Source organism: Rhodnius prolixus, unplaced genomic scaffold, assembly GCF_049639745.1.
Source record: "Rhodnius prolixus isolate KJV_2025 unplaced genomic scaffold, Rpr scaffold_3, whole genome shotgun sequence".
Taxonomy (NCBI): domain Eukaryota; kingdom Metazoa; phylum Arthropoda; class Insecta; order Hemiptera; family Reduviidae; genus Rhodnius; species Rhodnius prolixus.
Genome location: NW_027411603.1, coordinates 42,261,071 through 42,274,279, shown reverse-complemented (window position 1 = coordinate 42,274,279; position 13,209 = coordinate 42,261,071). Strand labels below are relative to the sequence as shown.

General features: G+C 33.4%; 1 protein-coding gene across 5 annotated transcripts in view; it reads left to right on the top strand.

Annotated features, from left to right (window-relative positions):
• Nucleotides 1-13,209, top strand: part of LOC141452857 (FMRFamide receptor-like) — a 220,171-nt gene that overhangs the window by 89,037 nt on the left and 117,925 nt on the right. For 2 of the 5 annotated variants that reach the window (XM_074125317.1, XM_074125316.1), the window contains one exon: nucleotides 9,875-10,048. The exons of the other annotated variants lie outside the window; for them this stretch is intronic. The gene's annotated coding sequence lies outside the window, so the exon portion shown is untranslated. The remainder of the gene's footprint in view (nucleotides 1-9,874; nucleotides 10,049-13,209) is intronic. 5 annotated transcript variants of the gene reach the window in all.

Here is a 13,209-nt window from a genome sequence, read left to right as displayed (position 1 = left end):
ACGAGTTTATTTATGTTTGAAATTTACAACTGTATTTGGATTGAATATAACAAGAAATTATGGTCCTCATTATTTAGCTTGATTCCAAAATAAAGGTGGTCATCCATTAAATATTATCAATCTTTTATGAATTTGAAAAATTCAACTGTTGATGATTCACCATTACGCTATTATACGGTCCAAGAACTATCGACGCCGTAATCGTGATTGTTCATTTTCAGGGAGAGATTATGAATAGACTGTGGTAGAATTAGAAAGTAAGCTTGGTGACTGGAGTGAAATTGGGATTGGGCAAATGTAGAGGGAATATTGAGATCTATGGGTAATTGTAAGATTGGGCGCAGGTAAAATGGTGGAGGATATTAAGATTGGGTCGTTTGGATTAATGTTCCAAAGTTTAACTGTCTCATATACTCGTAGTCCGTACCTTTATAGAGATCTTTGTAAAATAATGTACATTAGTCTTTTATTAGAGATTGACAATCTAGTATAGTTATTGAGTAGGTCGTAGAGAAGTAGGAAACCTTTTTTTTTTTTGGAGCTGGGAGCGTTTGAGTCTGTGTGAGGATTCCACGAGTGTCTTTTGTCCAAGATGACATCAAAGTTGGCTGGGAGAACGGATATTCCGTTTAGATAAATAGGAAGTTATTTTTGTTATTGTTTTAGGCGAATATTACAAATTAATAATTACAAAAAAGATCAAATGAAGCTAACTATCTCTTAAATTGTTGTAAATTCATTTAAAATTTTAATTCATAAATAAACCGAAACTATAAGCAATATATGATATGAATTTAAATTGAAAGCCAACCGCTCCTTGCAAAAAGAAATGTTCAGCCGACTCTGCCAATCATTTAGAACTAGCAGTGAGGAAACCAGTTTACAATGATGGTAAAAGTAATCGCTGGTAAAGAATTTTTAGTCATTTGTCTATATAAGGCTCATTAACTAGCCAAAAGAAATGGTTTTCAACTTAGGGTAAATGCAAGATATATAAGTAGATCAATAATATCTTCAGTTTAAGTGCGGTGACTCAACTGGGGTTGTTTTTCATTTATTTATTTTTTTAATCTTCTTATACTTCAACTTGCTTTCTTCGTAATTGAAGATGTAGCAAAAATATTGAATCTACTTAAATTCATTCTAAATAAACTCTCTTCTTTCAGTTTTATTATAACCTTAATTGTAGCGAGTGGGTTGAAGATAACTCCATTTTTCTCTTACTATATTTACATATTTATATTTTCTTTTCTTTAATCTCAGAAAGTCCTATTTGTGGTAATATAATATAGGGGACTCGTGAGCAAATTACTATTGGCCACCTAGAAATTGGAGGAAAGTGTTGTAGATATGCGCTGTTTTCAAAGGCTGTATGTAAATATTATGGTCCAGTCGAAGGGATGCTGTTGTTGCTGGTGTGTAGTTACAAAGGAGCTGGCCATTTACCTAAATCCTCTGGGGATGCTTCTAGGAATCTCTACTTCCCATTGTCGTACCCATGTTTACTTACTGCCTACGTTATTATTGGTGCTGTGGGCAACAATTTCCTCTATCATAACCGTCATAGTTTTCTCTACTAATCAGCCTATTTTGCTCCTGTTTTTGAGGTGTAATTTTGGTCACCTAGTTGTGACGAGCTAGCCGCAGAATCTCACACCTATAAAAAAAAAAACCTCTCGACAAATGAATCCCGATTTGGGTGTTAAACGTTTGTTGCGCTTTTTCCAAAATGTAATAGACTAAATTTATGTGGGTATCAGACATACAAAATCATGTTTTCTAGGCCTCGATTCTTCGAAAAACCTTAGTAGATATCTCTTCTTTTTTTTCTAGGTGGAATGTCCTAAGTCTGAAAAAGGGGTGTTCTCTCGTCTCCACTCTCCCTGAAATACATACTTGTCTCTCACAGCTTTAATCGTAATTTCAAGGCGTTTGTGATACTGAATAATTTACAACGTGGGCCAGTTTTTTGTCAGCAATACTTGGGCTAGAAAACTGAATAATCCTTGAATTTTAACTCATGTGTAGCAAAGGACTTCGATGCCAAAAATGTCTTTATTATTATTTCTCGGCTCTAGGTCTACGAAAAAGACATTGTTATGTATCTGGATGTAAAACTGGAGTGACGATTCTCACCGACGTGCCCAAGCTCTGTCAATTCTGCTTTGATTTGTTCCGTGGGAACTGTTTGGACTAAGTGACCTGTAACCACTCTGTAGGCCTTACCTTCATCTAACTAGTGATATTCGGCGATCTGTCGCTTCAGATATTGAACTATTGCTCTGTAGGCTCTGTAGGTAGTAGCATCAATGAAAAGCTCCGTTATGCGAGATATGCGTACGAAATTGTCTTTGCCAAATAGGAGAACAAGATAGCACAGAGATTAGCATAATTCATTCGTTCAATTAGCGTAACGTGTTTTAAGTAAGTAGGCGGTGGTTTATTGTGACGTGCAGGTGTGGTCTCCATTTTATCTTAAATATTCAATATGTTGAATGGATTGCAGCTTAAAATTCCCGGTGGTGACTCAATTGTGCTTGAATTAGATTGAACGACAGATTGTCAGTTAGAGGAAGGTATCCTTCAGCCAACAGCTGCAGAGGTAGATCCCACATTTATCTTCTTATAACTTTCATTGATGGACAGAACTGTTTTTATTCTTTTTCCGCGAGTTCCCAGTGATACTGAATATTAGATTTATCTTATATTTTATTATTGGGATTTGCAGTGGTGATAGTCTATCCTCTCGTACACAATTTAGTTGTAAAATACCGTTTACGATTTACAAATAGTCAAGGAAAAGCAGTCATCTCTGTACAAGTTGTTGAAACGATGTCAAAAAGTGAGCCGAGACAGTTAAGGATGAGAGAGGTCCCGAAAGCGTTTAACCCGATTAATGAAAAAGAAACTTTTTCCGCTCTTTTAAAAAAGCTACTTATAAAAGGAGAGGTTTTGTTTGTGGTTATGAAGCGTGGCTTTGTAAGTCGGGATTCCCACCTCTATTTGAATCCTGCGTGTAGCAACTTTTTTATTTGTTAAAAAAAGTTAATAGTAAAGTTTGAGCTCCTGCCTCCGTCCATGGCACTTAATTAGAAATTAAACCCCGTCTAAAAAATATGCGTTTACTTCACTTCTTTTTAAAAAAAGCTTCTAATTACAATACAAAAACAAACTTTATTTACTCTATTCAAAAGGACTTAACAGTACTTTCTAAACCTGTAAAAGTTCAGTAAGAGAAGGTTTTATAAAATAGTTGTAGTAACTTTCTACGAATTATATGACACACCTACGCCTGTAACAGTGCTTTTGCAAAAGTTTGCGCGCCAAACAGCATCATCACAGCGTGCTACACCTCACTAATAAAGAAAGAAGGAGGCGTATCAATGCCCGCAGATGAACTCTTGGTGGGGATAGGAAAGATGAACTTACACCCTAGCGTCGAGAGGAGAAGTTAGTGTAATTAGAACCACACTCCACAATCCAAAAAACTAACCTGTCCACAAACCACTAGTCTAATTGTCTACTAAATGTATGTCTTAACGCCCTCCTTAAGACTCGTGCCACTCCCTTTTATACCATTCTTCTCTCTCTTTTTTGCTCAACAAAATTCTTCTAAATACAATACATGTAATGATTGAAATCCAATCAGGTGCAAGACTCTTAACAAAGTATAACTGACAAAAAATGTATAAAAAATATGAAGGAGCAAGCTGCTTTTACTTTATGCAACTCAGTTGCATTCAGTTATGGTATCAAAAACATTCATTTTGAGGTCATGGATATGTGTCCACGTGGCAATATGGATTTCAGCCACAATAAGGAAGTGAAATCAGACTGGAAGGAATATTAGCTGAGGACACTTGGAGAATCAGCTAGTTCAATGGTATATGATGCGAAAGTAACCCATAGACGGGTCGTAATGGTCGGATGGCGCCAGAATTGTTCCAGGCCACTGCTTGAGCGTTGGCAGAGAGCCCTTACTCGCTCTAAATACTCAACATTTTTATCTAAAAGGAAATAAAGTGAAAATAGGTCTAGTATTTAAATATTGCTAATTAAAAAATTCACTTCAAATCAACTCCAAATAAATCATACCCTAAGATATTAATTGCACTTTTCCGTAAATTAAGGAGTTAATAATGCACTTTAATTGCACCTTATTAAAAGTGGATGAATGGATTGTACTGTTATGCTCAGAGAGCTTTTTTGGTTCACATGGACACTCTGAAAGTTTAGAGCAGGGGTGCAAACACAGGCCATTTAGCGGAACAGGCAAGATTCGCGCGGACCACATCACATTTACAAATGAGATTTGATAGTTATGATCCATACATTTCAACCAAGAATGCTTTAAAAATCTAGACGAACAGGAAGCCGATTCGGTGTTTTTCCTTGTATTTTACCTTTAATCTTCCAAATGATGGCTATCCTTTGTGTATACTATAGCTTTGGCCTTAAAACTAGATAGCAGAGACAAAACAAGTAGAAATCTAGACAAACTGCAAGCCGATTCTGTGTTTTTTCTTTCTATTTTACCTTTAATCTTCCAAATGAAGGCTACCCTTTGTGTATATTATAGCTTTGGCCTTAAAACTAGATATCAGAGTCAAAACAAGAAGAAATCTACACGAACTGGAAGCCACTTCGGTGTTTTTTCCTTGTATTTTACCTTTCATCTTCCAAATAAAGATTACCCTTTGTATTTACTTTAGCTCTGTCCATAAAAGCATGTGACAGAATCAGAAAAAGTAGAAATCTAGACGAACTGCAAGCCGATACGGTGTTTTTTCTTTCTATTTTACCTTTAATCTTCCAAATGAAGGCTACCCTTTGTGTATATTATAGCTTTGGCCTTAAAACTAGATAGCAGAGACAAAACAAGTAGAAATCTAGACAAACTGCAAGCCGATACGGTGTTTTTTCTTTCTATTTTACCTTTAATCTTCCAAATGAAGGCTACCCTTTGTGTATATTATAGCTTTGGCCTTAAAACTAGATAGCAGAGACAAAACAAGTAGAAATCTAGACAAACTGCAAGCCGATACGGTGTTTTTTCTTTCTATTTTACCTTTAATCTTCCAAATGAAGGCTACCCTTTGTGTATATTATAGCTTTGGCCTTAAAACTAGATAGCAGAGACAAAACAAGTAGAAATCTAGACAAACTGCAAGCCGATACGGTGTTTTTTCTTTCTATTTTACCTTTAATCTTCCAAATGAAGGCTACCCTTTGTGTATATTATAGCTTTGGCCTTAAAACTAGATAGCAGAGACAAAACAAGTAGAAATCTAGACAAACTGCAAGCCGATACGGTGTTTTTTCTTTCTATTTTACCTTTAATCTTCCAAATGAAGGCTACCCTTTGTGTATACTATAGCTTTGGCCTTAAAACTAGATAGCAGAGACAAAACAATTAGAAATCTAGACAAACTGCAAGCCGATACGGTGTTTTTTCTTTCTATTTTACCTTTAATCTTCCAAATGAAGGCTACCCTTTGTGTATATTATAGCTTTGGCCTTAAAACTAGATAGCAGAGACAAAACAAGTAGAAATCTAGACAAACTGCAAGCCGATTCGGTGTTTTTTCTTTCTATTTTACCTTTAATCTTCCAAATGAAGGCTATCCTTTGTGTATATTATAGCTTTGGCCTTAAAACTAGATAGCAGAGACAAAACAAGTAGAAATCTAGACAAACTGCAAGCCGATTCGGTGTTTTTTCTTTCTATTTTACCTTTAATCTTCCAAATGAAGGCTACCCTTTGTGTATATCATAGCTTTGGCCTTAAAACTAGATATCAAGTCAAAACAAGTAGAAATCTAGACGAACTGGAAGCCACTTCGGTGTTTTTTCCTTGTATTTTACCTTTCATCTTCCAAATAAAGATTACCCTTTGTATTTACTTTAGCTCTGTCCATAAAAGCATGTGACAGAATCAGAAAAAGTAGAATTCTAGACGAACTGGAAGCCGATTCGGTGTTTTTCCTTGCATTTTACCTTCCATTTCCCAAATGAAGGCTCCCCTTTAAGTTTATTTTAGCTCTGGCCATAAAAGCAGGTGACAAAGACAGAAAAAGTTTTTTGAAAAGATTATTATTGGCTTCTTTTTTCATCGTAGTTAAGTGGTAATCAAATCCTGCTAAACGTTAAATGTAAAGCAAAGGAAGGGCCTTTTAGATTAATCTGCTAAAAGCAAGCCTCAAGAGGAAACCTCTACAAGAAGTAGAAGTCTTAGTTGAAGAAGAAAATTAAAACAAATAGCAGTCCTTCCTGCATCAAGGCTGGGTAAATACTAAAAAGAAATGTAAGGAACTTATTAATTCTTAAGTAAATAGTGATTTGTTTTTTAAATTTTAACCTCATGCTAAAAAAAAAATAATTAACTTTTACTTTACTACAAAGCTGCTCTTGTTGCTCTAATCTCAGCTGCAATACATTTTTAAACATTTCTCTTTTCCCTTGGAGAATTAGTTTGGTTATTTGCTTACTTTTCTCTTTTACTTGATTTTATGTACTAATATTACATGCCCTTTATTATTGTGTACAATTCGTTTAATTGGAAAAGTTTTGCATATGGCGTAACAATTCATGATTAATAAACATTCAGTATATTGTAATTTGGCTTAGGAGAAACCATGAGACATCAAAATTCTTCCTAGGCCAACTTACTACCCCGAAGAGAAAAAACAGCAGTTACCAACCAGGATGAAAGTCCAGTTCCGGTCGTAGCCGCCTGAGAATCTTAGTCCGAATAAAGTTGAACTTGGTTTTGTTTGGAACCAGCCTCACTCGTAGATAGTCTAAATCTACGCGAATCTAGAAATGTTTTTATAAAATTTCTTATCAACCATGAGATAATAGTCTTGATCTTTTTAACGTTCTTACTAATATTCTCATTAAAAAATGATTTCTCCCTAAGAAATACATCTTCGCAAATAAGGGTTTTCGTCACCCTAATATACATTCGCGCTAATAAATAAGAACATCTTTTACTAAAAATAAAAGAAATAACTGGTAGAATTTATTATTGTGGTGAACTGAAGTAGACGACTTATGCTTTAAATAACTGTATTCATTATTCTTTTTTCTTTTCTAATAAAAATGAATTATTCTAAGATATATATTTCTAGTCGTTGGTTCTCCATTTAATGTGCTTCTTTTCCATGTATACTTTTTCTACAAATAAAAGCTCTAGCATTTAGTAGCAGTTACTTAATTGAAGGAACTTTGTGAACTTTACTTCAAGAAGTGAAAGAAAGTTATGTGATAAAAAGTTAATTTCTTCGAGTGCTGTTATAGCTACGTACCTTTCTTTTTATTGTAGCTTGCACAAAAAAAGAAAAAGATAAAGTAAATAAAAGTTATAATGAGCTGAGAGATTATTTCGGTCCAGATCATTTTGTTGCTATTTGAAGATAGTTGTAAAGAAAAGAAATATATAAAAACATGTTCAAATAAAACTTCTTAAAAAAAAAAAATATTCCCGTTTCAGTTGGCCAACAAACATTCGTAAATAAAATAAAATATCCTAAATCCAACAATAATATAAAACATCTGCGAGCGAAAAAGAACTTATTTGAGAGATATCCTCGAAAATGGTAAACTTCCTTATCTGAAAGACGGCATCTTGGAGTATGTGTACAAGTGATCTCGGTCTCTCAGCGCAACGGTACATTCACTTCCTTCTCACAGTAGTCGCCCGAACAGGATTCCATTAATCTCTCTACATCTTGTTCGCTTTTCCACTGACGAGATTATTGTCACGAAAGAGGATTATCTTCTTCGCTAATGTCATGTGACAATAAAAGAAATTACTACTAAATATAGAATGTAATATTTTTCGTATTTTCATTTTTAGAAGTATTTACACAAAAAAATAATATAGTATCACAAAGGGGGATTAAGTTTGAAATTGCAAGCAATTTTTAGGAACAATTTACAATTTGTTTGTAGATTTTGATTCTTTCCAGAATATCCTGATAAATAAAATCAATTTCTTTTTTATTTCAAACATTTACATAGGAAAAATGACTTTCTAGACTGTTATTTCAGGAATTCTCTGCAGTTGCTCAAAGAACACACCAAAAAGATACTTGGCACCTTCATGTTCAAAAAAACCTAAATATCGTCGTATTATGGGACATCCAAAACATTGATGTCTCATTTGGAGAACGGAAATACATACAATAGTTGGAGTTTTCTAGACAAAAGTTGTAGTACCTAAATCAATTTTGTATGTAGAGTAGGTTGCCTCTTCACATTGTTTATAAATTTATATTTCAAATAATTTTCGAAATAAAAGTGATTTTACAGAAAATAGGTCAATAGAAAAAAGACAATAGCGTGAGATGATCTTAGAATACTTAGTAAAGATTGTTAAAGCTTCAATCAAAACGTCTATTCTACCTCACGCTTTCTTAACCATCACGCAAATTATTCTTAGCTAGTAGTTAAACGATTAGAATTGTAACGTCAATTCTCCATTAGCGGGTTGGAAGCGCGATATCAATAAGAAAGAACACAATATTTGGCAAAAATACCACCGCTTTTAAACTGAACTAGAATTCAACGAAGATAGTTTTCTTTAAATAACTTAGTATGATATCGACATCGTTTCGATTAATTACGCTGCATCAAATTATCCAAAACATAACTTAAACTCGTGATATTATAATTGAAATATAATTTTAATATTATCCGCGAAGTATTGTCTCTGACTGAGAAGTAAATATGTCACTGAAATGAAAGAAATAATGCAGAAGCTTAGTTGTTTTCACCTGCGATGTTCATTTCCACCTCGGCTTTTTTACAACATTTTTATATTATGATAGACAATTTTTAACCAGATGATCGCAAGATTGCGTGACGTTTGTAATTTTGTACAAATGAATCGCCAGACAGATTGATTGGGATTGATAGATCGCCTTATGTAAGGACAATGTAGAAACAATATTGCGTAATACAACTCCACGCCTTTACGCCCGCTCAGGGATCGCTGCCTGCCATCATAAATAGCGTTCTGTTGCAGGTGTTTCAATGTTTTAATAAATATTTAAAAAGCCTTGGTCCAAAAATTGGCAATCAATCGCAAACCTTTTATGAATGGGTGTTTCATTGTTCCTGTTTACTTCAGATAATCACAATGTTACTTCACTTGTAGGCCTTCCCTTATATTCAATAAATTTTTGGTGCACTAGTGTGGCTTTAACTTTTAAGCATTCTTCTACAGTATCGGTTCAATATGCGTTTAATGTACCTTCTGTCTAATGTTAGGGAACATTTGAAATTCAAAGTTGGACGAAAATAGATTAACTAGAAATGTCTGTTCACAGAAACGTTTTCAAATACTTTAATTTATTTTATACTCTTTGGAAAATGAAATTCACATTCTACGACTTAAAAACCCTTAAAAAAAACCTTATTTCTGGTCCATTCCAAGGTTTCTTGGATATAACTAAACTTTTAATAAAACAATTTTGATAATTATTTGAAAAAGTTAAGCGTGGTTTTATTTTATAATTTGTGCTTTAAGAATAAAAACTTGCCTTACTGTGCAGTAATTAAGGATGAAACAATAACTGAAAGAAATAAATCGTCTGAAACGGTGAAGGCGTCTAAAAGTCTGTGGCTTTGTGTTTCTTAATTAGGCCTAGATTAAACTACAAACTGACAAACTTTTGCTTAAATCTTCTTTTGTTGGTTAGTGAATTTTCTTCGAGTAATTTCATTTGACTCCTGATAGGCTTTCCTTTTTGTAAATTTGCTTTCGGGAGTCTTCTTAAAAGAAAAAGCACCATCCAATAACAACCCACAAGTAGAAAGGGTAGTTCATTACTTTCTCATTATGTTTTCTAAATTGTTTTTTTCTTTACAGGTAGTAAACTTACTAACTTAAGCCGCCATTTTAACTCTCTTCAAAGTGTGAATTTGAAGAAAACTTGAACTTGAACTTGAAACGGGCTTCAGGAAAGTGAGGAAACCTGATGAAAAGCACTAAACAATCATCACACGGCTTACTTTTTACACTACCCTAATTCAACCTGTGAATGTTAGTTGGTTTTAGAATAATTAATTCTTAAAACAACCTACTTAATTAATATAAATAAAATAAATTCAATACTTCTTTTTCAACTAATTTACACAACTACCTGAATGTTCCTTTTATTCCTGACCTAACGGCATCCCGGAACTACAAATTTCATTATTCCCTCTGTGATCCTAATATCTCTTAATTCAAGAATTCTCTTCCCTGGAAATCCCATTTGAAGGCAAAGACATGGGCCAAGAGACTTCAGTCGGAATAAAAATGAATTATGAATTTTCGTAAATATACAGGTATCCCTTTATGTTCTTAGAAAAGAAACTTACAGCCTTCTTGTTATATTTTTAATTACACTCTTCTCACTCAGCTTTTGCTTTTAATTCCTTCATCTCATTCAATATCTATCACCTTTGAATCTCTCATTCTTGAACATTATAGTAAATATTTTGGAGGGTCATCAATCTACAGTTGCTCCACTCTTCTTTTCATCCTTTACCTTATTACATTTACTAGATTTATATTTGTTGTGTATAACTCATTTTGGCTATAACGAGAGAACACGGTCTGAAAGCAGTTACAGCAGTAAAAGGCTGTAAGCCCCAAAGAATTAAGACGTTGACGTACCTTATTATTATTACTTTAATTTTGACAAATTTTATAACAAGAAAGGAATAATCCATAAGGAATCAGCCATAATGAGAAATTGTTCCCTAAATGGCTAGTGAAACATAGTTCTAGTGTTGGATGTCTTTCCAACATGGTGAAACTGTGAAGTGAAAAAGGTAATGGTGATGGTTGACATTGGTAGGATCCATTGTAAAGGGTACCGGCTATAAGAAGTTTGAATGATCGTGGCTGTTGAGGGCGCCAGCATATAGTTTTTGTCATTATCAATATAGAGAAGGCAATGAAATTAGAAACTTGTCACATAACTAGGCCACGGGCACTCCTCATAATAATACATAAAAATAAGCCGCAGACGGGTCTGCTATGCTCCAGACTTTAATAAATTAGATTTGGTCTTATTAAAAAATGTGAGTTAATAATATTCCTAAAAATAGATGAAAAAGTTTATTGCACAGAATCTTTCGAGTTTTTTTTACGTTGCAATTTAATCAACTCGTTCTTATATCGTAAGAGACTTAACTTTGCCACAGCAAATGCAATAATCACGACCACACATCATTATTATTAAAGTTTCTTCCTCGAAGAAAATAGAAACGATAATAGGGTACCCCAGACGGCTAGTAATTGATGTTAGTTAATATTGCAAAAGCCTTTAGATTGGAAGCAGTTAAGAAAACCTAAAATATCCATGTGCGCAAGTGGAACCCGAAAAAAAGAAGTTGAAGAGATTCCTTCTTTTTTTTTGTTTTTTATCTGGAACAGGATAGATGTAGATCTTCGTATTCTATTCGTGGTGCGCGATGATGGACGGTATGAGATGGTAGGGATACACAGAAAGAATTACAGCAGAGAGGAGCCTGTAAACCTGCTGTGCCGATTTTCTTTATCTGGAGTTATCTCCTTAACTATCGAATTTGAAGGGAAAGAAACTGTAAAATCCAGTAACTACTTTTCCTTATAGAGAGGAATTATAAAAGGGGAGATTACAAGAGGAAGTGGGAATTCGTTAATGTTTAATGTGTGGTTGATGTTTGTCAGTGTTACAACTAAACTAAAGTTGGCTTGTGGGTTCGCCAAACCCAGAATGGTAAACCCATCAATCATCTCAAGCAGGACATTGTGCTTGGGTGGTGTCAGTTTGTGACCGGATCTTTTGAATTCTCCTAAAATACAAAAAAACTGTTTTTTTTTTACTCATTTTTCTCTTTTTTATTCATTTCAGGAAAAGAATATGGGCAGGCTTCCCATTAAAGTATCAAATCACAGCCTTACACGGCATTATCCTCTTGTAAATTAATGATAATTTCACTTGCAATCACAGCCGCCAATCAGTTTGTACCATTTCAATGATTTAAATCAATTAGGTATGGATTACAGTGAATCATCACGATAATGCAGCTTCATTCTGCATTTCCACTAATTAGCTGGAATATAATATTGCCATGTTTCCTCAAAAAGCCTATATTTTAAACTAGGGACAAAGGAATTCACTAAATAAATATATTTTAATCTACAAAGAAAAACAAAAACTAACAACATTTAAAATAATAACTAAGAATGTAAAAATGTTCAAGACTTCTGATTAACATGTACCTAATAGAATTTATTTTACCGAAAAAAAATAAATTTTAGTCCAAGTTAATTCTTTCTATTTTGAAAAGTACCGGTTTATAAATATTAAACATAAATAATTGATTATAAATCCAATCAATTGAGGGTTCCTTAAATTGTTCAATTAAAACTCATTTACGCATTAATTCTTTCCATTTTTCTTTGTTAATTTTGAGCAGCTTAATGACTTGATTCTAATAGACAATGGCACACAAGCACTTATCATGGAAACAAATCTTTATTTGTTTATCTTCTCAAAATATAAGGAAAAATGATCAGCTCCCTTGGTATTACCATTGATAATTAAATTATTTGCTAAAATCAATTTTGAAGGAAAATCAATTGTCTAGAAATGTGAATTATTTAAATACTTTAACTCAGATAAAGACCAATTGTCTTTTTTTTCAGTTCTTTTTAAGAAAATTGATTTATAGAGGTAGTTTTGAGATGTAACATTCCCTAAACGTTCTTTTGCTAGAAGGAAACCATCAGAATTGAACTGTTTTCTTATAAGACATATAAAATAAAACTGTTATGTATTACACATGCGATCGGCACAAGTTTACAATCGCTGGAATTCAGCGTCTTCAGACAAAAATAATGAAAAACTTCACAATAAAATGCGCAGTTTTCAAGGATTCCTTCAATACTTTGCCATGATTTATGGGACCTCTAAATAAGCAAACATTTCTTTTCAGCGAAAACTTATTTTCTATAAATTTAACAGATTCAGTACTCTCTCTTGTAAAAATATAACGAAATAAGTAAATAATTTTACATTAAACAAAAACCTTAGAATTAATCGAATTATTTGAAAAGGAAATAAGGAAGAATGTAAGAAAAGTATTAGAAACAAGGAAGTGTTTTTCTGAGATTCTCTTTTCTCTCATTCAGAGAAAAGAAAAAAACTTTTTCCAAACTTTAACTCG